A 23,109-nucleotide genomic window follows, 5' to 3' on the forward strand; every position below is an offset into this window, starting at 1 on the left:
AAACTGTAGTGTATGGTGTATACAGGTCATACACATCGTGTGCGGTGTATAGAGTGTAGTGTATGATGTATACAGGTCATACACATCGTGTGCGGTGTATAGAGTGTAGTGTATGATGTATACAAGTCATACATATCGTGTGCGGTATATATACTGTAGTGTATGGTGTGTACAGGTCATACACATCGTGTGCGGTATATAGAGTGGAGTGTATGGTGTATACAGGTCATACACATCGTGTGCGGTGTATAGAGTGTAGTGTATGATGTATACAGGTCATACACATCGTGTGTGGTATATAAACTGTAGTGTATGGTGTATACAGGTCATACACATCGTGTGCGGTGTATAGAGTGTAGTGTATGATGTATACAGGTCATACACATCGTGTGTGGTATATAAACTGTAGTGTATGGTGTATACAGGTCATACACATCGTGTGCGGTGTATAGAGTGTAGTGTATGATGTATACAGGTCATACACATCGCGTGTGGTATATAAACTGTAGTGTATGGTGTATACAGGTCATACACATCGTGTGCGGTGTATAGAGTGTAGTGTATGATGTATACAGGTCATACACATCGTGTGCTGTGTATAGAGTGTAGTGTATGATGTATACAGGTCATACACATCGTGTGTGGTATATAAACTGTAGTGTATGGTGTATACAGGTCATACACATTGTGTGTGGTATATAAACTGTAGTGTACGGTGTATACAGGTCATACTCATCGTGTGCGATGTATAGAGTGTAGTGTATGATGTATACAGGTCATACACATCGTGTGCATTATATATATTGTAGTGTATGGTGTATACAGGTCATACACATCGTGTGTGGTATATAAATTGTAGTGTATGGTGTATACAGGTCATACACATCGTGTGCGGTATATAAACTGTAGTATATGGTGTATACAGGTCATACACATCGTGTGTGGTATATAAACTGTAGTGTATGGTGTATACAGGTCATGCACATCGTGTGTGGTATATAGACTGTAGTGTAAGGTGTATACAGGTCATACACATCGTGTGCGGTATATATACTGTATTGTATGGTGTATACAGGTCATACACATCGTGTGCGGTATATAAACTGTAGTGTATGGTGTATACAGGTCATACACATCGTGTGCGGTATATATACTGTAGTGTATGGTGTATACAGGTCATACACATCGTGTGTGGTATATATACTGTAGTGTATGGTGTATACAGGTCATACACATCGTGTGTGGTATATAAACTGTAGTGTATGGTGTATACAGGTCATACACATCGTGTGCGATATATAGAGTGTGTTGTATGGTGTATACAGGTCATACACATCGTGTGCGGTATATATACTGTAGTGTATGATGTATACAGGTCATACACATCGTGTGCGGTATATATACTGTAGTGTAAGGTGTATACAGGTCATACACATCGTGTGCAGTATATAGAGTGGAGTGTGTGGTGTATACAGGTCATACACATCGTGTGCGGTATATAGAGTGGAGTGTATGGTGTATACAGGTCATACACATCGTGTGCGGTATATAGAGTGGAGTGTATGGTGTATACAGGTCATACACATCGTGTGTGGTATATATACTGTAGTGTATGGTGTATACAGGTCATACACATCGTGTGTGGTATATATACTGTAGTGTATGGTGTATACAGGTCATACACATCGTGTGCAGTATATTAACTGTAGTGTATGGTGTATACAGGTCATACACATCGTGTGCGGTATATAGAGTGGAGTGTATGGTGTATACAGGTCATACACATCGTGTGCGGTATATAAACTGTAGTGTATGGTGTATACAGGTCATACACATCGTGTGTGGTATATAGAGTGGAGTGTATGGTGTATACAGGTCATACACATCGTGTGTGGTATATAAACTGTAGTGTATGGTGTATACAGGTCATACACATCATGTGCGGTATATAAACTGTAGTGTATGGTGTATACAGGTCATACACATCGTGTGTGGTATATAAACTGTAGTGTATGGTGTATACAGGTCATACATATCGTGTGCGGTATATAGAGTGGAGTGTATGGTGTATACAGGTCATACACATCATGTGCGGTGTATAGAGTGTAGTGTATGATGTATACAGGTCATACACATCGTGTGTGGTATATAAACTGTAGTGTATGGTGTATACAGGTCATACACATCGTGTGTGGTATATAAACTGTAGTGTATGGTGTATACAGGTCATACACATCGTGTGCGGTGTATAGAGTGTAGTGTATGATGTATACAGGTAATACACATCGTGTGCGGTGTATAGAGTGTAGTGTATGATGTATACAGGTCATACACATCGTGTGCGGTATATATAATGTAGAGTATGGTGTATACAGGTCATACACATCGTGTTCGGTATATAGAGTGGAGTGTATGGTGTATACAGGTCATACACATCGTGTGCGGTATATAGAGTGGAGTGTATGGTGTATACAGGTCATACACATCGTGTGCGGTGTATAGAGTGTAGTGTATGATGTATACAGGTCATACACATCGTGTGCGGTGTATAGAGTGTAGTGTATGATGTATACAGGTCATACACATCGTGTGTGGTATATAAACTGTAGTGTATGGTGTATACAGGTCATACACATCGTGTGCGGTGTATAGAGTGTAGTGTATGATGTATACAGGTCATACACATCGTGTGCGGTGTATAGAGTGTAGTGTATGATGTATACAGGTCATACACATCGTGTGTGGTATATAAACTGTAGTGTATGGTGTATACAGGTCATACACATTGTGTGTGGTATATAAACTGTAGTGTACGGTGTATACAGGTCATACTCATCGTGTGCGATGTATAGAGTGTAGTATATGATGTATACAGGTCATACACATCGTGTGCATTATATATATTGTAGTGTATGGTGTATACAGGTCATACACATCGTGTGTGGTATATAAATTGTAGTGTATGGTGTATACAGGTCATACACATCGTGTGCGGTATATAAACTGTAGTATATGGTGCATACAGGTCATACACATCGTGTGCGGTATATAAACTGTAGTGTATGGTGTATACAGGTCATACACATCGTGTGTGGTGTATAGACTGTAGTGTAAGGTGTATACAGGTCATACACATCGTGTGCGGTATATATACTGTAGTGTATGGTGTATACAGGTCATACACATCGTGTGCGGTATATATACTGTAGTGCATGGTGTATACAGGTTATACACATCGTGTGTGGTATATAAACTGTAGTGTATGGTGTATACAGGTCATACACATCGTGTGCGATATATAGACTGTATTGTATGGTGTATACAGGTCATACACATCGTGTGCGGTATATATACTGTAGTGTATGATGTATACAGGTTATACACATCGTGTGCGGTATATATACTGTAGTGTATGGTGTATGCAGGTCATACACATCGTGTGCAGTACATAGAGTGGAGTGTATGGTGTATACAGGTCATACACATCGTGTGCAGTATATATACTGTAGTGTATGATGTATACAGGTCATACACATCGTGTGTGGTATATAAACTGTAGTGTATGGTGTATACAGGTCATACACATCGTGTGCGGTGTATAGAGTGTAGTGTATGATGTATACAGGTCATACACATCGTGTGCGGTGTATAGAGTGTAGTGTATGATGTATACAGGTCATACACATCGTGTGTGGTATATAAACTGTAGTGTATGGTGTATACAGGTCATACACATTGTGTGTGGTATATAAACTGTAGTGTACGGTGTATACAGGTCATACACATCGTGTGCAGTATATATACTGTAGTGTATGATGTATACAGGTCATACACATCGTGTGTGGTATATAAACTGTATTGTATGGTGTATACAGGTCATACACATCGTGTGCGGTATATATACTGTAGTGTATGATGTATACAGGTTATACACATCGTGTGCGGTATATATACTGTAGTGTATGGTGTATGCAGGTCATACACATCGTGTGCAGTACATAGAGTGGAGTGTATGGTGTATACAGGTCATACACATCGTGTGCAGTATATATACTGTAGTGTATGATGTATACAGGTCATACACATCGTGTGTGATGTATAGAGTGGAGTGTATGGTGCACACAGGTCATACACATTGTGTGCGGTATATAGAGTGTAGTGTATGGTGTATACAGGTCATACACATCGTGTGTGGTATATAAACTGTAGTGTATGGTGTATACAGGTCATACACATCGTGTGCAGTATATAGAATGTAGTGTATGATGTATACAGGTTATACACATCGTGTGCGGTATATATATACTGTAGTGTATGGTGTATACAGGTCATACACATCGTGTGCAGTATATAGAGTGGAGTGTATGGTGTATACAGGTCATACACATTGTGTGCGGTATATAGAGTGTAGTGTATGATGTATACAGTTCATACACATCGTGTGCGGTGTATAGAGTGTAGTGTATGATGTATACAGGTCATACACATCGTGTGCGGTATATATACTGTAGTGTATGATGTATACAGGTCATACACATCGTGTGTGGTATATAAACTGTAGTGTATGGTGTATACAGGTCATACACATCGTGTGCGGTATATATACTGTAGTGTATGGTGCATACAGGTCATACACATCGTGTGCGGTATATATACTGTAGTGTATGGTGTATACAGGTCATACACATCGTGTGTGGTATATAAACTGTAGTGTATGGTGTATACAGGTCATACACATCGTGTGTGGTATATAAACTGTAGTGTATGGTGTACACAGGTCATACACATCGTGTGTGGTATATAAACTGTACTGTATGGTGTATACAGGTCATACACATCGTGTGCGATATATAGAGTGTATTGTATGGTGTATACAGGTCATACACATTGTGTGCGGTATATATACTGTAGTGTATGGTATATACAGGTCATACACATCGTGTGCAGTATATAGAGTGGAGTGTATGGTGTATATAGGTCATACACATCATGTGTGTTATATAAACTGTAGTGTATGGTGTATGCAGGTCATACACATCGTATGCGGTATATAGAGTGTAGTGTATGATGTATACAGGTCATACACATCGTGTGCGGTATATAAACTGTAGTGTATGGTGTATACAGGTCATACACATCGTGTGCAGTATATAGAGTGGAGTGTATGGTGTATACAGGTCATACACATCGTGTGCGGTATATAAACTAGTGTATGGTGTACACAGGTCATACACATTGTGTGTGGTATATAGAGTTGTGTGTATGGTGTATACAGGTCATACACATCGTGTGTGGTATATAAACTGTAGTGTATGGTGTATACAGGTCATACACATCATGTGCGGTATATAAACTGTAGTGTATGGTGTATACAGGTCATACACATCGTGTGCGGTATATAGAGTGGAGTGTATGGTGTATACAGGTCGTACACATCGTGTGCGGTGTATAGAGTGTATTGTATGATGTATACAGGTCATACACATTGTGTGTAGTATACAAACTGTAGTGTATGGTGTATACAGGTCATACACATCGTGTGCAGTATATAGAGTGTAGTGTATGGTGTATACAGGTCATACACATCGTGTGTGGTATATAGAGTGTAGTGTATGATGTATACAGGTCATACACATCGTGTGCAGTATATATCCTGTAGTGTATGGTGTATACAGGTCATACACATCGTGTGTGGTTTATAAACTGTAGTGTATGATGTATACAGGTCATACACATCGTGTGCGGTATATATACTGTAGTGTATGGTGTATACAGGTCATACACATCGTGTGCGATATATAGAGTGTATTGTATGGTGTATACAGGTCATACACATCGTGTGCGATATATAGAGTGTAGTGTATGGTGTATACAGGTCATACACATCGTGTGCGGTATATATACTGTAGTGTATGGTGTATACAGGTCATACACATAGTGTGCGGTATATAGAGTGTAGTGTATGATGTATACAGGTCATACACATCGTGTGCGGTATATAGAGTGGAGTGTATGGTGTATACAGGTCATACACATCGTGTGCGGTATATAGAGTGTAGTGTATGATGTATACAGGTCATACACATCGTGTGCGGTATATAGAGTGTAGTGTATGGTGTATACAGGTCGTACACATCGTGTGCAGTATATAGAGTGGAGTGTATGGTGTATACAGGTCGTACACATCGTGTGTGGTATATAAACTGTAGTGTATGGTGTATACAGGTCATACACATCGTGTGCGGTATATAGAGTGTAGTGTATGATGTATACAGGTCATACACATCGTGTGCGGTATATAAACTGTAGTGTATGGTGTATACAGGTCATACACATCGTGTGCAGTATATATACTGTAGTGTATGGTGTATACAGGTCATACACATCGTGTGCAGTATATAGAGTGGAGTGTATGGTGTATACAGGTCGTACACCTCGTGAGCGGTATATAAACTGTAGTGTATGGTGTATACAGGTCATACACATCGTGTGCGGTATATATAGAGTAGTGTATGATGTATACAGGTCATACACATCGTGTGCGGTATATAGAGTGTAGTGTATGATGTATACAGGTCATACACATCGTGTGCGGTATATATACTGTAGTGTATGGTGTATACAGGTCATACACATCGTGTGCGGTATATAGAGTGTAGTGTATGATGTATACAGGTCATACACATCGTGTGTGGTATATAAACTGTAGTGTATGATGTATACAGGTCATACACATCGTGTGCGGTATATAGAGTGTAGTGTATGATGTATACAGGTCATACACATCGTGTGCGGTATATAAACTGTAGTGTATGGTGTATACAGGTCATACACATCGTGTGCAGTATATAGAGTGGAGTGTATGGTGTATACAGGTCGTACACCTCTTGAGCGGTATATAAACTGTAGTGTATGGTGTATACAGGTCATACACATCGTGTGCGGTATATATACTGTAGTGTATGGTGTATACAGGTCATACACATCGTGTGCGGTATATAGAGTGTAGTGTATGATGTATACAGGTCATACACATCGTGTGTGGTATATAAACTGTAGTGTATGATGTATACAGGTCATACACATCGTGTGCGGTATATATACTGTAGTGTATGGTGTATACAGGTCATACACATCGTGTGCGGTATATAAACTGTAGTGTATGATGTATACAGGTCATACACATCGTGTGCGGTATATATACTGTAGTGTATGGTGTATACAGGTCATACACATCGTGTGTGGTATATAAACTGTAGTGTATGATGTATACAGGTCATACACATCGTGTGCGGTATATATACTGTAGTGTATGGTGTATACAGGTCATACACATCGTATGTGGTATATAAACTGTAGTGTATGGTGTATACAGGTCATACACATCGTGTGTGGTATATAAACTGTAGTGTATGGTGTATACAGGTCATACACATCGTGTGCGGTATATAAACTGTAGTGTATGATGTATACAGGTCATACACATCGTGTGCGGTATATATACTGTAGTGTATGGTGTATACAGGTCATACACATCGTGTGTGGTATATAAACTGTAGTGTATGGTGTATACAGGTCATACACATCGTGTGCGGTATATAAACTGTAGTGTATGATGTATACAGGTCATACACATCGTGTGCGGTATATATACTGTAGTGTATGATGTATACAGGTCATACACATCGTGTGCGGTATATATACTGTAGTGTATGGTGTATACAGGTCATACACATCGTATGTGGTATATAAACTGTAGTGTATGGTGTATACAGGTCATACACATCGTATGTGGTATATAAACTGTAGTGTATGGTGTATACAAGTCATACACATCGTGTGTGGTATATAGACCCCTCTTCTGGATTCTTCTGTGTGGTTCTTGTATGTGTGGTGATGGCGCTGATATCCTTGTGTTCAGACATCTTTTCTCTATTTCTCTAAATTAAAATGTCCACTATTGTACAAATTTTTACAGGATAGACATGAATCTGTATGAACCAGATTAATTACTACCGATTTTAAAAATTTACTAGGGGGGGGGCGCCGTTGTGCAGTTCGCCTTAGGCGGCAGAGAGGCTAGGTTCACCCCTGAGTGTGGATAGGTTGGGTCAAATCTCACCTACTTTTCAGTTACTGTATTATACTGTTGATTTTCGGGCAGCAAAGTCTTAATGGAAAATCCACAGCATATCCTCCACATGTATCCATTACCTTGGGGTACGTTCATTTAGCAGATTTTTGTTGTTGTTGGGTGATTTATGTTTCTGATTTGCTACAAATATGCATGCAGATTTGCCTTATTCAGTGGGGTTAATCTGTGTGTGACTACCCACCATGGTTTCCACGCAGAAATACAGTAGCTTGAAAAAAAAATTCACCCACTTATCATTTTTCTTGTTATGCTACCTCACAACGTGGGATTTCATTGTTTTTTGAGGGTTTGCATCAGCTCATGTAAAGATCACGCCTACAACTGTGAACATTTGGTTTTCTTTTTATTTGTGAAACAAACAACAAATAGGACAAAATAACTGAAAACTTCAGTGTCCATACCTATTCACCCCCCCTAAAGTCAGTACTTTATAGAGCCTCCATTTGTGGCAATTCTAGCTGCAAGTCGCTTTGGATAAGTCTCTATGAGCTTTCCATATCTTGCCACTGGCATTTTTGTCCATTCCTCAAGTCAAAACTGCTCCAGCTCCTTCAAGTTAGATGGTTTCGTCTGGTGAACAGCAATCTTCAAGTCTGACCAAAGATTCTCAATTGGATTAAGGTCTGGGCTTTGACTAGGCCACTCCAAAACAATTACATGTTTCCCCTTAAATCATCCAAGTGTTGCTTTAGCAATATTCTTTGAGTCATTGTCTTATTGGAAGGTGAACCTCCGTCCCAGTCTCAAATCACTGACAAACTGAAACAGGTTTTGCTCAACAATATCCCTGTATTTCGCACAATCCTTCTTCCCCTCGACTTGGACCATTTTCACTGTTCCTGCTGCAGAAAACATCCCCATAGCATGATGCTACCACCACCATGTTTCACTATAGGGATGGTATATTCTTGGAGTGAAGTGGTTTGGTTTGGTTTGGTCAGACATAGAGTTTACCTTGATGGCCAAAAAGTTCAATTTTGGTCTTCTCTGACCACAGCACCTTCCTCTATACATTTGGGGAGTCTCCCATGTTTTTGACAAACTGAAAATGAGCCTTACAATTTTTGTTTGTAAGTAAAGGCTTTCTTCTGCTCACTCTTCCATAAAGGCCACCTCCATGGAGTGTACGGCTTATTGTGGTCATATGGACAGATACTGCAGTCTCTGCTTGGGAACTCTGCAGCTCCTTCAGGGTTACCTTTGGTCTCTGTGCTGGCTCTCTGATTAATGCCCTCTTTGTCTGGCTGAGAGTTTTGGTGGATGGCCCTCTCTTGGCAGGTTTGTTGTGGTGCCATGTTCTTTCCATTTAATGATAATGGTTTTGATGGTGCTCCGGGGGATCACCAGACATTGGGATATTTTATTATAACCTAACCCAGACTTGTTCTTCTCAACAACTTTTTCCCTGACTTGTTTGGAGATCTCCTTGGTCTTCATGGTGGTGTTTGGAGATCTCCTTGATCTTCATGGTGTTTGGTTAGTGGTGCCTCTTGTTAATGGTGTTGCATCCTCTGTGGCCTTCCAGAAAAAGGTATGTTTATACTGCGTGTGAGGGGGATCATATAACAGGGCCGGTATGTGTCCCCCAGGATGCGTATAGAGACATATTTAACCTGCTTGAAAGCACTGTGATTACAGCAAAACGTCTGTAAAGCGAGAGAGGATTTGGTCGAAGTAGTTGACCAAGTCAGATTTTTGGAAAACCCAACATGGGTTTTTATTTTTGGAGGGATTTGCATGTTTGGTAGTGGGGCGAATCCTTCCCTCCACTTTGAGTTTTGGGAGTGTCTCTATGTCCACAATTCCCATTTAAACTCTCAGTTTTGTCTTGGGTATGTCAATTTTTGGTTTTGCAAGCTGCAGGGCAGGAGGATCTGTGCAACCTACGCCTGTGTGAATGTAACAGAGTCAGGGACTTCAAAGCTGCTGACACACCCAAGAAATACGGAAGTGCAATTGCCCACGGCAACGGGTTTGAACAAGGAGTGATATCGCTTACCTGGCTATGTGAGTTTTCTGGAATAAAGACATTTTATGTTGAACTTTCTGTGGTCCCTGCCTATTTGTCACACTGTGTGAACACCGCTGCACTACATGCCCGACATGGGACACTTAGATTGCACACAGGGGGTCTTCTTCTCACTAAGCATGTGACTTAAGAAGGGAATTGCTTGCCCTATAAATTTGTCGGAGTTTTACAGCAAAAGGGGTGAATACATATGCACATGCCAATTTTTAGTTATTTGATCCCATAAATTTAATTTCTGCCTATATTTTTCTCAAACTATATTTAAACACAGGCTGTAATGTGACAAAATAGGTAAAAAGCCAAGGGGGTTAATGCTTTTGCAAGCCACTGTACCTTTAATAAGTAATTGTCACTTATTGAAGAGGTTTATCCATGGCAGAAATACTGTATCATTGCCAGAAGAGGACAGTCACCAGTTATCACTTTCATCACCCTTCGGAGGGAGTCTTCTCTCTACATTACAGAGCATAGTTGCGTGACTGCCCAATCACGTGGGCATGCTGCGCTGAGCACAACCACAAAAACAAGTGCCACTTTGTAACTTCACACAATGAATCATACTAAACCAATTCTCTATTTTCTCCTGTATGTTTGGAGGAAGCCTTTAAATAAGAATGTGTTTGTTCCACCACACAAAGAATATATCAGAAAAAGTGAAAAAGTTGAAGTCGGTCATTTACAGATGCTCAGCTCAGACTCCACATTCAATCTGTCGAAAGATGCTGCTTATTTTACATAAAGCACAGGAGATAATAAGTGGCATTACATATCTATAATCTATTCACATCTATTTATCTAATATCTATCTATCTATTATTTATCTATCTATCTATTATCTATCTACCTATCTATCATAGGGATTTACTCTCTCATGTAGACATTAGGCAGCGTACACACAGGCAATGCAGTTTGATCCATACAGGTGCAGTTTAATTGCTTTCATAAACCTCCAAGGGCTTCAAAACCAAAAACACCCTTTTCTGGGCACAAAAGTATTGCATCAAATAAACAATTCATTCATCAAGGACATATATGTCAGTGCAGGCTCACTCAAACAGATTACAGTCCTCTCCCTCTCAGCTTGTGACTGAGACTGCCAATACCAGAGGTCTTTTCTTCTCAGATACAATAAGGTGGTATATAAAGTCTGTTCTCTCAGAGCAAACTTTACACAAAGAAGAGGTACAGGCCTACAAGTCTTGGTATCACAATCAGCCTGAGCTCAAACACACAGACTGCTCAGCCTTCCTAGCTGACCCGTGCAGCCTCCATTCAGAGAGACACTGGCTTGTCTTTCTCAGATACGGCTCACATTTTGGCTGCTCACTCACCAGCTTCAACACATTCCTCTCTGCTCAACCCCCAACAGACTGCCACAAGGTGAACGTATTTCCTGGTTCTTAAGGGCCTGTCACACATAGCGATATCACTAGCAATATCGTTATAACGTCACTGTTTTTTGTGACGTAGCAGCGATATTGCTAGCAATATCGCTATGTCTGATACTTACCTCCGACCGCTCCCCCCTGATTATCGCTGATCGCGCGACAACGGCCTGGGCCGTTTTTCGTCGTCAGCTTCCTGCTGGGCTTTCTGTGACGCTGACGAGCGACGTGTGGACGCGGGCGGGAGGACATCAGGATCGCCTCGTCTGACATGTAAGTAGCGACCCCCGACCCCTGCGATGTCGCTGGTGAGATCTGCCTGTGTGGCAGCTCACTAGCGACCACTTAGCGATGTACCAGCGATCCTGACCGCGTCATATCGCTGGTCGGGATCGCTGGTGCATCGCTAAGTGTGACAGTACCTTAAGTCAAAGCTAGTAAAGTGCATCTAATTAAGACCTGCAGTGCTAAGATTAAACCCAGTTCTACCTGGCTTTGCTACTCTATCTATCTATCTATCTATCTATCTCTCTATCTATCTATATATCATCTATTTGTCTATCACTATCCTCTATTCTATAGGTACTGTCACACTTAGCGATGTACCAGCGATCCCGACCAGCGATATGACGCGGTCAGGATCGCTGGTACATCGCTAAGTGGTCGCTAGTGATCTGCCACACAGGCAGATCTCACTAGCGACATCGCTGGGGACGGGGGTCGCTACTTACCTGTCACACCAGGCGATCCTGCGTCCTCCCGCCCGGCTCCACGCGTCGCTCGTCGTCACAGCAGGAAGCGCCGCAGGAATCTGACGACGAGAAACAGTCCAGGACGTTCTCGCGCGATCAGCGATAAGCAGCGGGGGAGCGGGTTGTAGGTAAGTACCAGACATAGCGATATCGCTAGCAATATCGCTATAACGTCACTAGTTATATCGATATTGCTAGCGATATCTCTTAGTGTGACATGCCCTTATTTTTAAAAGGAGCAGGACGAGTAAAATTTTGGAGGAAATACTTTACATTTATAAACATAAATCCTAGATACAATATTTTGCACACAGATTCATTCCATAGAAATAGTCTCCAAGGTTTATATGGGGCCCTAGATATTGCTCCCCCCCATCAATTTGGTTTTGTCTTTCATCTCAGTAGGAAGACAAAGGGCCAAAAGGTTAAAGAAAGGGGGAGGCTTGCAAAAAAGTTCTAGATTATCTCTGTTCTCAGGATTGAGGAGGTTGGTCAAGTGAATCTCTTTTGGAGGGTTTGGTCCTGTGGCTTTTGCTTAGGGGCTTCCTCCCTCCCTTCTGTATCCACATCGATAATGTTAATAATAAATTATAAGGATCTGACCACAAATTGCATACTGATAAGGATGTAATAGATTTCTACAATATCCTCCGCTGCAATGTACGAGGTGAGGATGTTCTCCGCTTTCCAGGCTTTCTCTCGTGGGCACAGAAGTTTCAGCTAATGAGCTCTTGCTGCTCGGTGCCAAGTTTCTGTGGGTTTTCCGGAGATGAGCACCAGCATAGGTCAAGACCAAGTGTGGTGAACATCTCCGCATGTTCTTGCGATATGGGAATACAGACCAGTCACGCTGCCTCGGGAGAATGAATTAGGAGCAGAAAACCTACAACATATCCTTAGCTTTCAGGTTAAAAGCAGGTTAATGCCAAGGAGGCTTGTGTACTGCAACAGTGGGAAATTTTCGGATCCTCTCACCCACCTCATGAGAGTCTCTTCATACAGGAGCAGGGTCACTTCGACCCAATCCGGCTGATGACATTTTCTTAATTCCGTTCTATTAAGAACGTTATAGGCTGTTATCAGTTTCATTTAGATAAGAAAGGGAGCTACTTGAGATTCATTTTAGGAATTCTAGGTTCTCATTACCTTGTGTAGACACATTATAACCTCCTTGACTATTCACATAGGCAGATATTGTACAGAACGAAACCAGGGCAAAATGCTAAAAGAGTCCAATGGCCCTCCAGTAAAGCACTAGTGGAGATATAGACATTGGTGTCTTTTATGGGAAGGAAACCTTGGTCTAGTCAAGGAATAGTCATCAGTAGACGTTAGGGCCACCATACTCATCAAAAGAAAGTTGGCCAAACCCATTGATTTTGTCAAAATCGTCCACCATCTCATGTGTATGTGAGTCTCCCGACTCACCCCCAACATGTTTGGAAGGGAAGAATTGAACTATTGGAATTCCAATGGTTCATCCCATTATTTTAAGGGAACATACAGTGGGGAAAAAAAGTATTTAGTCAGTCAGCAATAGTGCAAGTTCCACCACTTAAAAAGATGAGAGGCGTCTGTAATTTACATCATAGGTAGACCTCAACTATGGGAGACAAACTGAGAAAAAAAAATCCAGAAAATCACATTGTCTGTTTTTTTTTCATTTTATTTGCATATTATGGTGGAAAATAAGTATTTGGTCAGAAACAAGCAATCAAGATTTCTGGCTCTCACAGACCTGTAACTTCTTCTTTAAGAGTCTCCTCTTTCCTCCACTCATTACCTGTAGTAATGGCACCTGTTTAAACTTGTTATCAGTATAAAAAGACACCTGTGCACACCCTCAAACAGTCTGACTCCAAACTCCACTATGGAGAAGACCAAAGAGCTGTCAAAGGACACCAGAAACAAAATTGTAGCCCTGCACCAGGCTGGGAAGACTGAATCTGCAATAGCCAACCAGCTTGGAATGAAGAAATCAACTGTGGGAGCAATAATTAGAAAATGGAAGACATACAAGACCACTGATAATCTCCTTCGATCTGGTGCTCCATGCAAAATCCCACCCCGTGGGGTCAGAATGATCACAAGAACGGTGAGCAAAAATCCCAGAACCACGCGGGGGGACCTAGTGAATGAACTGCAGAGAGCTGGGACCAATGTAACAAGGCCTACCATAAGTAACACACTACGCCACCATGGACTCAGATCCTGCAGTGCCAGACGTGTCCCACTGCTTAAGCCTGTACATGTCCGGGCCCGTCTGAAGTTTGCTAGAGAGCATTTGGATGATCCAGAGGAGTTTTGGGAGAATGTCCTATGGTCTGATGAAACCAAACTGGAACTGTTTGGTAGAAACACAACTTGTTGTGTTTGGAGGAAAAAGAATACTGAGTTGCATCCATCAAACACCATACCTACTGTAAAGCATGGTGGTGGAAACATCATGCTTTGGGGCTGTTTCTCTGCAAAGGGGCCAGGACGACTGATCCGGGTACATGAAAGAATGAATGGGGCCATGTATCGTGAGATTTTGAGTGCAAACCTCCTTCCATCAGCAATGGCATTGAAGATGAAACGTGGCTGGGTCTTTCAACATGACAATGATCCAAAGCACACCGCCAGGGCAACGAAGGAGTGGCTTCGTAAGAAGCATTTCAAGGTCCTGGAGTGGCCTAGCCAGTCTCCAGATCTCAACCCTATAGAAAACCTTTGGAGGGAGTTGAAAGTCCGTGTTGCCAAGCGAAAAGCCAAAAACATCACTGCTCTAGAGGACATCTGCATGGAGGAATGGGCCAACATACCAACAACAGTGTGTGGCAACCTTGTGAAGACTTACAGAAAACGTTTGACCTCTGTCATTGCCAACAAAGGATATATCACAAAGTATTGAGATGAAATTTTGTTTCTGACCAAATACATATTTTCCACCATAATATGCAAATAAAATGAAAAAAAAACAGACAATGTGATTTTCTGGATTTTTTTTCTCAGTTTGTCTCCCATAGTTGAGGTCTACCTATGATGTAAATTACAGACGCCTCTCATCTTTTTAAGTGGTGGAACTTGCACTATTGCTGACTGACTAAATACTTTTTTTCCCCACTGTATGTTGATGTTCAAGAAGTCTGGCAGCAAATTTATCTTCTCTTCCTGTTGAAAATACATAAACGCTCTGCCAAACCAAGACAGCTAGAGGGAAGTAAGCCAAGACAATACACAGACACATTATATTCACATATCCATTTTTGAAGCTTGATGGTCTACATAAAAAGTATTTAGATGTGCCCCACTTTGGTCAATTTATGGGACAGAACTTTCCCGTTAAAGTCAACGGGTCATTAAAAAATTACATTCAAACGCTATCGGTTTTTCATAAACCATCTGCTAGGAAGGGCTTGGGAAACTTCAATCTGTGTTTTTATTTCCATACAAGAAAAATGGATGATACGCAAAACAGATACACGGAATGGATGAAAACATGGACCATCATCCAGATGAAAAACAATCCATTTTTTTGAGGCGCAAAACAAACAGTTCCGTGTTACACATTCTTGAGGAATCCATAGATGGTGGCGATACACATGGGGACCCAATGGGTCCTTGATATAAAAGTGTTTTTGATGTTGAAGCTGGCCAAACACATTTGTTAGCTGATGGTGTAACACATTTTCTCCCATACACATAAACGCTACACCAGGCTGAGGGAGCCTATGTTCTCAGGAGGTAGAGAGGAATGATTGTTCATTCCGATGAGCCAATAATCAGAACGAATCTAGACCCTTCTAAATAGTTGGGCAATCACCTCAAAAAATGAGCAAAAAGTTCATCCTGTGTAATGATTCTTTGGTGGCCTAAAAATCATCAATATTGGCAGCACATTGCCTGGTGTAAACAGGTGATGTGCTGCCGAGAACGAGAGTAGAATGTTTGTAGTAGAATGTTCGCAGCTTGTATGTAGCCAATCGGTGATCGTTTAATAGCCAAGATCGGCTCCGGTACAGGGGCCCTCCCTCTGTCGTAAACTTTTAATGGAGGCTTATCTTTCCTTAGAACAAAGGATCGAGTGTTGAAGACACTCGGTTAGCACCCTCGGCTATCACCTTATCCCAGCACGTCCGCTCATCACTGTTAGTTATATTACATATATTGATACTTTTGTTGGAATTTATGTATATGAATTTATACCTAATATTTAAGTTTTATATAAGAGGTGATAACTTATTATGATTTATTGATTATTCCTAGCTTATATGTTTTTAACCTCTGCTTGATGTTTCATTATTTGAGTGCAGTTTGTTTCTTTTTTTTTCTGCATTTTTCGCACCCAGTTACAGCCATATACTATTTTGTGATTTAGCTACATACAGTACATTATTGTTTCTTTGGAAAGAAACTATTATTCTAGTGCGGCTATATACATTAGTGTTCCTTATTGGATGGAAAATATTGATCTGCTGCAGCTATAGACAGCATTATCCCTTATGGGATGGATGTTATCGGTATAATGGAGCTATAGACATAAGTGCCCTTATGGGATGAAAAAGATTGGAGATATACTCATTAGGACAGACTACAGAAGTAGAAATTAATTTATCCATATAGCCGAGAATTTTATACATTAGGATATGTGCATATGACATCTTTTTCAGGGGGAATCTACCTGGAATCCACCCGAAAAGTACCGCAAAAAAAAATCTTTGTTTTTTTTCTGTGACTCATTTTTGGTCCATTTGTGATTTTTTTCTAATCCTTGTTGCATCTGTTGTTCTAAAAGGAAAAAATTAAATTGTTCCTTTTTTTCACCCATTAAACATGACATCCATGTGTTAGCTTTTAGTGTCATAGGGCCATTGACACTGATGGCTAGTTTAATCCGCAAAGTGGATCAAAGCAGGACATGTCTTAATTTTATTTATTTTTTTGCAGAAAAAAAGGACACATGAATAGTAAAAATAGCGGATAATATATGTACCGAAAAAACCCTCATGTTTGAAAGATACGGATTTTGGTGCAGACTTTGATAAGGATTTTACCCTATGCATTATGAAAGGTTAAATCTGTGCTAAATCTTATTAAAATTGACATATTGAGGAGAAGATAATCCGCAGCGAGCTCTCGATTATGCACTGACTTATTTTTGTTACACATGGATAAAGTTTTTTAAGCAAAGTAATTTATGCAGAGTGTGAACTCATCCGTAAGACGGCTACTTTGCAGAATAGTATTAGGGATGACAATACCCTCCCCGTAATTAGCTGATCAATGGCAGCTTTCAATGGCTCCTTACACTCATTCATTGTTAGTGATCAGTTGTAAACATAAGAGAAGACCACGGGAGCACAGTCCACTCTTGGAGCATTGCCCACTCTTAGAGCATTGCCCACTCTTGGAGCATTGTCCACTCATGGGGCACTGTCCAATCTTGGAACATTGCCCACTCATGAAGCATTGCCGACTCTTGGAGCATTGTCCACTCATGGAGCATTACCCACTCTTGGAGCATTGTCCACTCATGGAGCATTGCTCACTCTTGGAGCATCATCCACTCATGGAGCATTGCCCACTCTTGGAGCATTGCCCAGTCTTGGAGCATTGTCCACTCTTGGAGCATTGCCCACTCTTGGAGCATTGTTCTCTCTTGGAACACTGCCCATTCTAGAAGCATTTCCCACTCTTGGAACATTGGCTTCTCTTGAAGCATTGTCCTCTTTTGGAGCATTGCCCTGTCTTGGAGCATTGTCCACTCTTGGAGCATTGCCCACTCTTGGATCATTGTCCTCTCTTGGAACATTGCCCATTCTAGAAGCATTGCCCACTCTTGGAACATTGTCTTCTCTTGGATCATTGTCCTCTCTTGGAGCATTGCCCACCCTTGGAGCATTGTCTACTCTTGGAGCATTGTACATTCTTGGAGCATTGTCTATTCTTGGAACATTTTTCATTATTGGAGCATTGTTTAATCTTGGAACACTGTCCACTCTTGGAGCATTGTCCTCTCTTGGAACATTGACCACTCTTGGAGCGTTGTACAGTCTTGGAGCATTGTCCTCTCTTGCAGCATTGTCCACTCTTGCAGCATTGTCCCCTCTTGGAGCATTGTCCCCTCTTGGAGCATTATCCACACTTGGAGCATTGTCTACTCTCGGAGCATTATCCTCTCTTGGAGCATTGTTCACTCTTGGAGCATTGCCCACCTTTGGAGCATTGTCCTGTCATGGAGCATTGCCCACTCTTGGAGCATTGTCCCCTCTTGTAGCATTGTCCACTTTTGGAGCCTTGTTCCCTCTTGGAGAATAGACCACTCATAGAGCATTGTCCAGTCTTGGAGCATTGACCCCTCTTGCAGCATTGTTCACTCTTCCCTTCCAAAGAAATGTAAATGGAAAGAAGGACTGGATCAATCTATGGATGGCACGCTTCTAAAAATAAGTCTAACTAGATTAGGTACAACACTGAGAGAGATGTGCCAAGAAAAGTGCCACCCACGAGGGAGAGAAGAGTGTCAAACAAGCCTAGTGATTGGCATCAATTATTTTATGTTCTTTGTTCCAGTTTGTTAAATTGCCGAAACGTAAATTTAGACATCATCAAGCACTATAATTAAATGTCCACTACTGTGTTCTGTGCCTGTGGAGGGATAATACTCAACCAGGGCACAAGGCTAAGGGAAGACTCATGCCAAGTTATGTGATGGACAGCGATATTATGGTCACTCTAATGTCATTAAAATGACCATCCACCCTGCCACTCTAACTGGCGCCCGCCGTTTGCCAATTACTTCTCCCTCCTCTCAGGTCAGCTTTGCTTTCCTTTTTGCTTCCAAGATTGCATGGAGATTACAGTCGGGAGTCTAAGCCATTCCTCCCCAATTTTCATATCCCACAGCACAGGAAATGTTTGGTTTACCTCTGCACTCTCCGTGTCACTGCGGTGGCCACCTTGGAATCAGGAGGAAAAGAAGGCAATGGGGTGAGAGGACGGCAACAGGTAGAGTGTCTATGCATTAGAAATGTCTATATTTCAATCCTACGGTTGCTCTAATGAGCTTGCATGTCTATGAAATGATCTTCTATGATGCCAACATCACAGCTCAGCATAGGATTTCACAACTTGTAGTTATTTTAATAGGACAGATTAGGCTGCGTCTCACAATAAAAAACATCTACACAAATTAACAAAACCTACTAAAACACATACAATATAAAGAGTCAAATAAAACATATATAATTACACTATATAGAATTAAACTATAATATTCAGGATTCCGGCAGCCACCACCAGAGACAGCTAAGGAGCATACTGCATACTGCTCATACATTGCACTCCATAGTAGCGGTGTCTACATATGGGATTTGCGGAGCACATCTACTTTACCTTTCACTGCTAAGGATGTATGTAGTATGTTGGAACTTTAAAGGCTTTCAACAGCTAAAGTTTAGATCTTGATATTATAAAAATCGGAATATTAGCTTTGAAATTCAATAGTCTAGCAATATTCGGGTTGAGCAAGTGCAAAGTTGTTTCTCTCAAAGTCTTCGGGTATGGAAGAAACAACCAAGCGTTATCCCCTGCTGTCTGCTGCAGGAACATATCCATAGTAGGTGCAGGGTTTGCAATCGCATCTGAACCCTGGAGCTTTGAGGGGTCCAAAAGGTCCCTTTGGGTCATATGGTAAGGCTATTACTATTAAAGACCTGTGATAGTTAGGGACCCTGGATGGAGACTTTGCATTGAGGCCTATGAGCTTCCCAGCGTTGGGACCCCCATTGATCATGCATTTTTATAATTTCTGCAGACAGCTGATAATTGTTATTTAAAGGGGTTTTCTAGACTTTTCAGGCACATGGATGGATGCTTCGTTATCTTTTCAAAAGTCTTTTCTCATAAGTGAAATTCATGATGGTGGGTTGTGGGGTACCTGTGTTTAAAAGAGGCGGCACTCCCTCCGTGTAGGAACTGAGCGGTGCCGATGACATTACAACCTCTCACATCTGGCGAGTCCCATGCATGAAGGTGTCCAAATTTTCCCAAAATGGCAGATGTCGGGGAAAATAAATATCAGGCAAGTTGGATGGCAGCATGCCCGATCCTTTAGATCTCGGAGAGATAAGCACTGGAGGTGTCTAGCTGCAGCTCTCACCTCTCTCCTTACTCTCGTGCCCATCTGTTGCTTGGTCGCGAGGAGCTGCTGTCCGCTACCTAATATATTTGTCTCATTTGGAAGTGTCTGACATTCAGAAAATCAAATTTACGCCGGCTTTGAAATTCGATCTTCTGGTTTTGACTTCAGCCCCATCTCCTATAAAATTACGGAAAATGTTTCAAATTTGGTTAGCATTGCGAAAATTGGTAGGGTTTAGTGCCAATATGTCGTTTGCGACTTTTTTTTCTTGGCGCTTTACACCAAAAATTGCCTGGTAAATAGAGTCCAGTGTTTGGGAAAAAATGTTATCTGACATCCAGTAATCCAGAAAATCTGATAATCCAGCAAACAGACTAAAAAATCTTCCAAATACCAATAATTAAAGCAAAGTGACTTGACTTGTGATAAAATACCGTACCTGTTTATTGGGGGGGGAATTATTACCGTAATGTGCATTTAGGCCTCGAGGCTGTATATGACATAATCCCCCGAGTAGACTTGACATACAATGAAGATGTAAACAGAATATCTATGGAGAGCACATAGCATGCACCGGTACCCAGGGGGCCTATCCGCTTCCTTTATGACCTCATTGTATGCAAGGATCCAAAATCCCCATCTGTAATGTTTCCTTATAGAATTGAACGGCGTGATGTTGAAGCAAATAAGGGGTTAACCCGGGGGGGTCTGTAAGGCTGAGAGCATTATAATATGGCATAATGAGGCATTGCAGAGGCAGAAGGCAGCGACACTGGGAAATTCCCTACAAGAACATGTCCTGACATACACTTCCCATGCACCTGCTATGATGGCCGTGCATCCCAACGTCTGAGAGGCATCTTCTCGCTGGACTTCCATTACGCCACCCCCAGAATTCACAACATACAGGGCACAAGATGCCATCCGCATTAGCAATTTGGTGAACTGGCATTTTAATTTATCATTCGTCACCTATATAGTGTGCGAGGAGTACAAAAGATGAGGTCGGTGAGAGTGCACAATATCAGGAGAGGCTGGAAAGCCCCGTAAAAATGTTTTTTTTTCCATCTTCTGGAAAATTGATCTAAAGCTGAATTTAGAAGGACAGGCCAAGGGTCTCCCAACATGAACATATCTGGTTACAAGGCTGTTGAACTCGGGTCCGGATACCAGCGATCTGTAATACATCACGGTCCGTACACAGACCTAAGTGTTCTGAAACCACATTATAGTGTCGCGTACGGAGGACCGATGCTGGCCATAAACATGAAGGTCTAGAAAACTGGGATTGACCAACGACCTAATGTGTATGAAGGAATGTCCATCCACGGACGGACGGTTGGCGGAATAGAAGGTCGGGCATGTTGGCTCGCAGCATCTCCAATTGATTGTTCTGGAGTCCGACAGTGGATTATTCCACTCTCCCAATTAAAATAAATCTGCATGCTTGGCTGAACTTACATGTTATGGTGCAAATAGGAGAAATGACTGTGTATGGCCAGCATAGGCGAAGATCTAGGGGATTTTTGGCCGAGTTCTGTCTTTTCTTTACTCTCTGACGCTGGTATGGACGGGTCTCTAATTCCAATCGATTAAACGTGCAAAAGGAGTTTAAAGTGATGATCCATTTTAGAAAAGATGTCCAGGATGAGCGTGCACACACTGTATCGGTCCATGTGCGGTCAAACCACGTATGCAATATATACAGGGCGAGAATGCGCAGTGAACGCCGCGGGGCTGGATTTATGTCCTCCTTCTGTCCCTCGTATTAGGTTTATGCCAAAAATGCTAGATTATGGGATAAGCCCCTTTAAATGATATGTAGTAATCAAATAATACTTAAAAAACATAATACTGCCCTATAGTCCACAAAAGTATACTGCCAAACAATACTAACATATACAGTAAGAAGAATTTTCTAATTTAACCAATGACCCTGAAATAGTTCCCAAAATGTGACCACACAAGAGTTACACAGTAGGTACCTTCTACTGGAGTGAGCAACTCTCGAGGGCCCAAACTTACCACGAGCCCAGATTGCTACCAATGCTCCAAGGTCTTGGAACACCACAGTGTTTTATTTCCCTGTCCACTTATATAACTTGAAGCTCGTAGACCCCGATGAAAAATCTACAAGTTCCCCAACTATCGTGGGTCTTTATTCGTATTTGTCTTCTTATATGGGCAAAAGGCTCCAGAGTCACAATGCAACTGCAACCTCACTATAATTAAAGGGGTTGTCCAGGCTTGGGGCTCTATATGACTGCAGAATTGAAAATCCTCAAAGCACACAGTGTGCACGCTGTCAGTATTGTCCGGTGCCATCATGTGATTCTGACTAGACGTGTGGGGATCTTTTTCTGGACAGGTCTTTTTTGACTTGCAATACAACAATACAATAAGGCCAGATTGTTAGGGTGTTCTGGCACTGTTCTGGGATCACTATGGCTGTCTGGCACTGTTCTGGGGGGCACTATGGCTCTCAGGCACTGTGCTCGGGGCACTATGGCTGTCTGGCACTGTTCTCGGGGTACTATGGCTCTCTGACACTGTTCTGGGGGCACTATGACTGTCTGGCACTGTTTTGGGGGCACTATGGCTGTCTGGCACTGTGCTCGGGGCATTACGGCTGTCTGGCACTGTTCTGGGGGGCACTATGGCTG

This window comes from Dendrobates tinctorius, unplaced genomic scaffold, assembly GCF_039654945.1.
Source record: "Dendrobates tinctorius isolate UK_male_01 unplaced genomic scaffold, ASM3965494v1 ptg000158l, whole genome shotgun sequence".
Classification (NCBI taxonomy): Eukaryota; Metazoa; Chordata; class Amphibia; order Anura; family Dendrobatidae; genus Dendrobates; species Dendrobates tinctorius.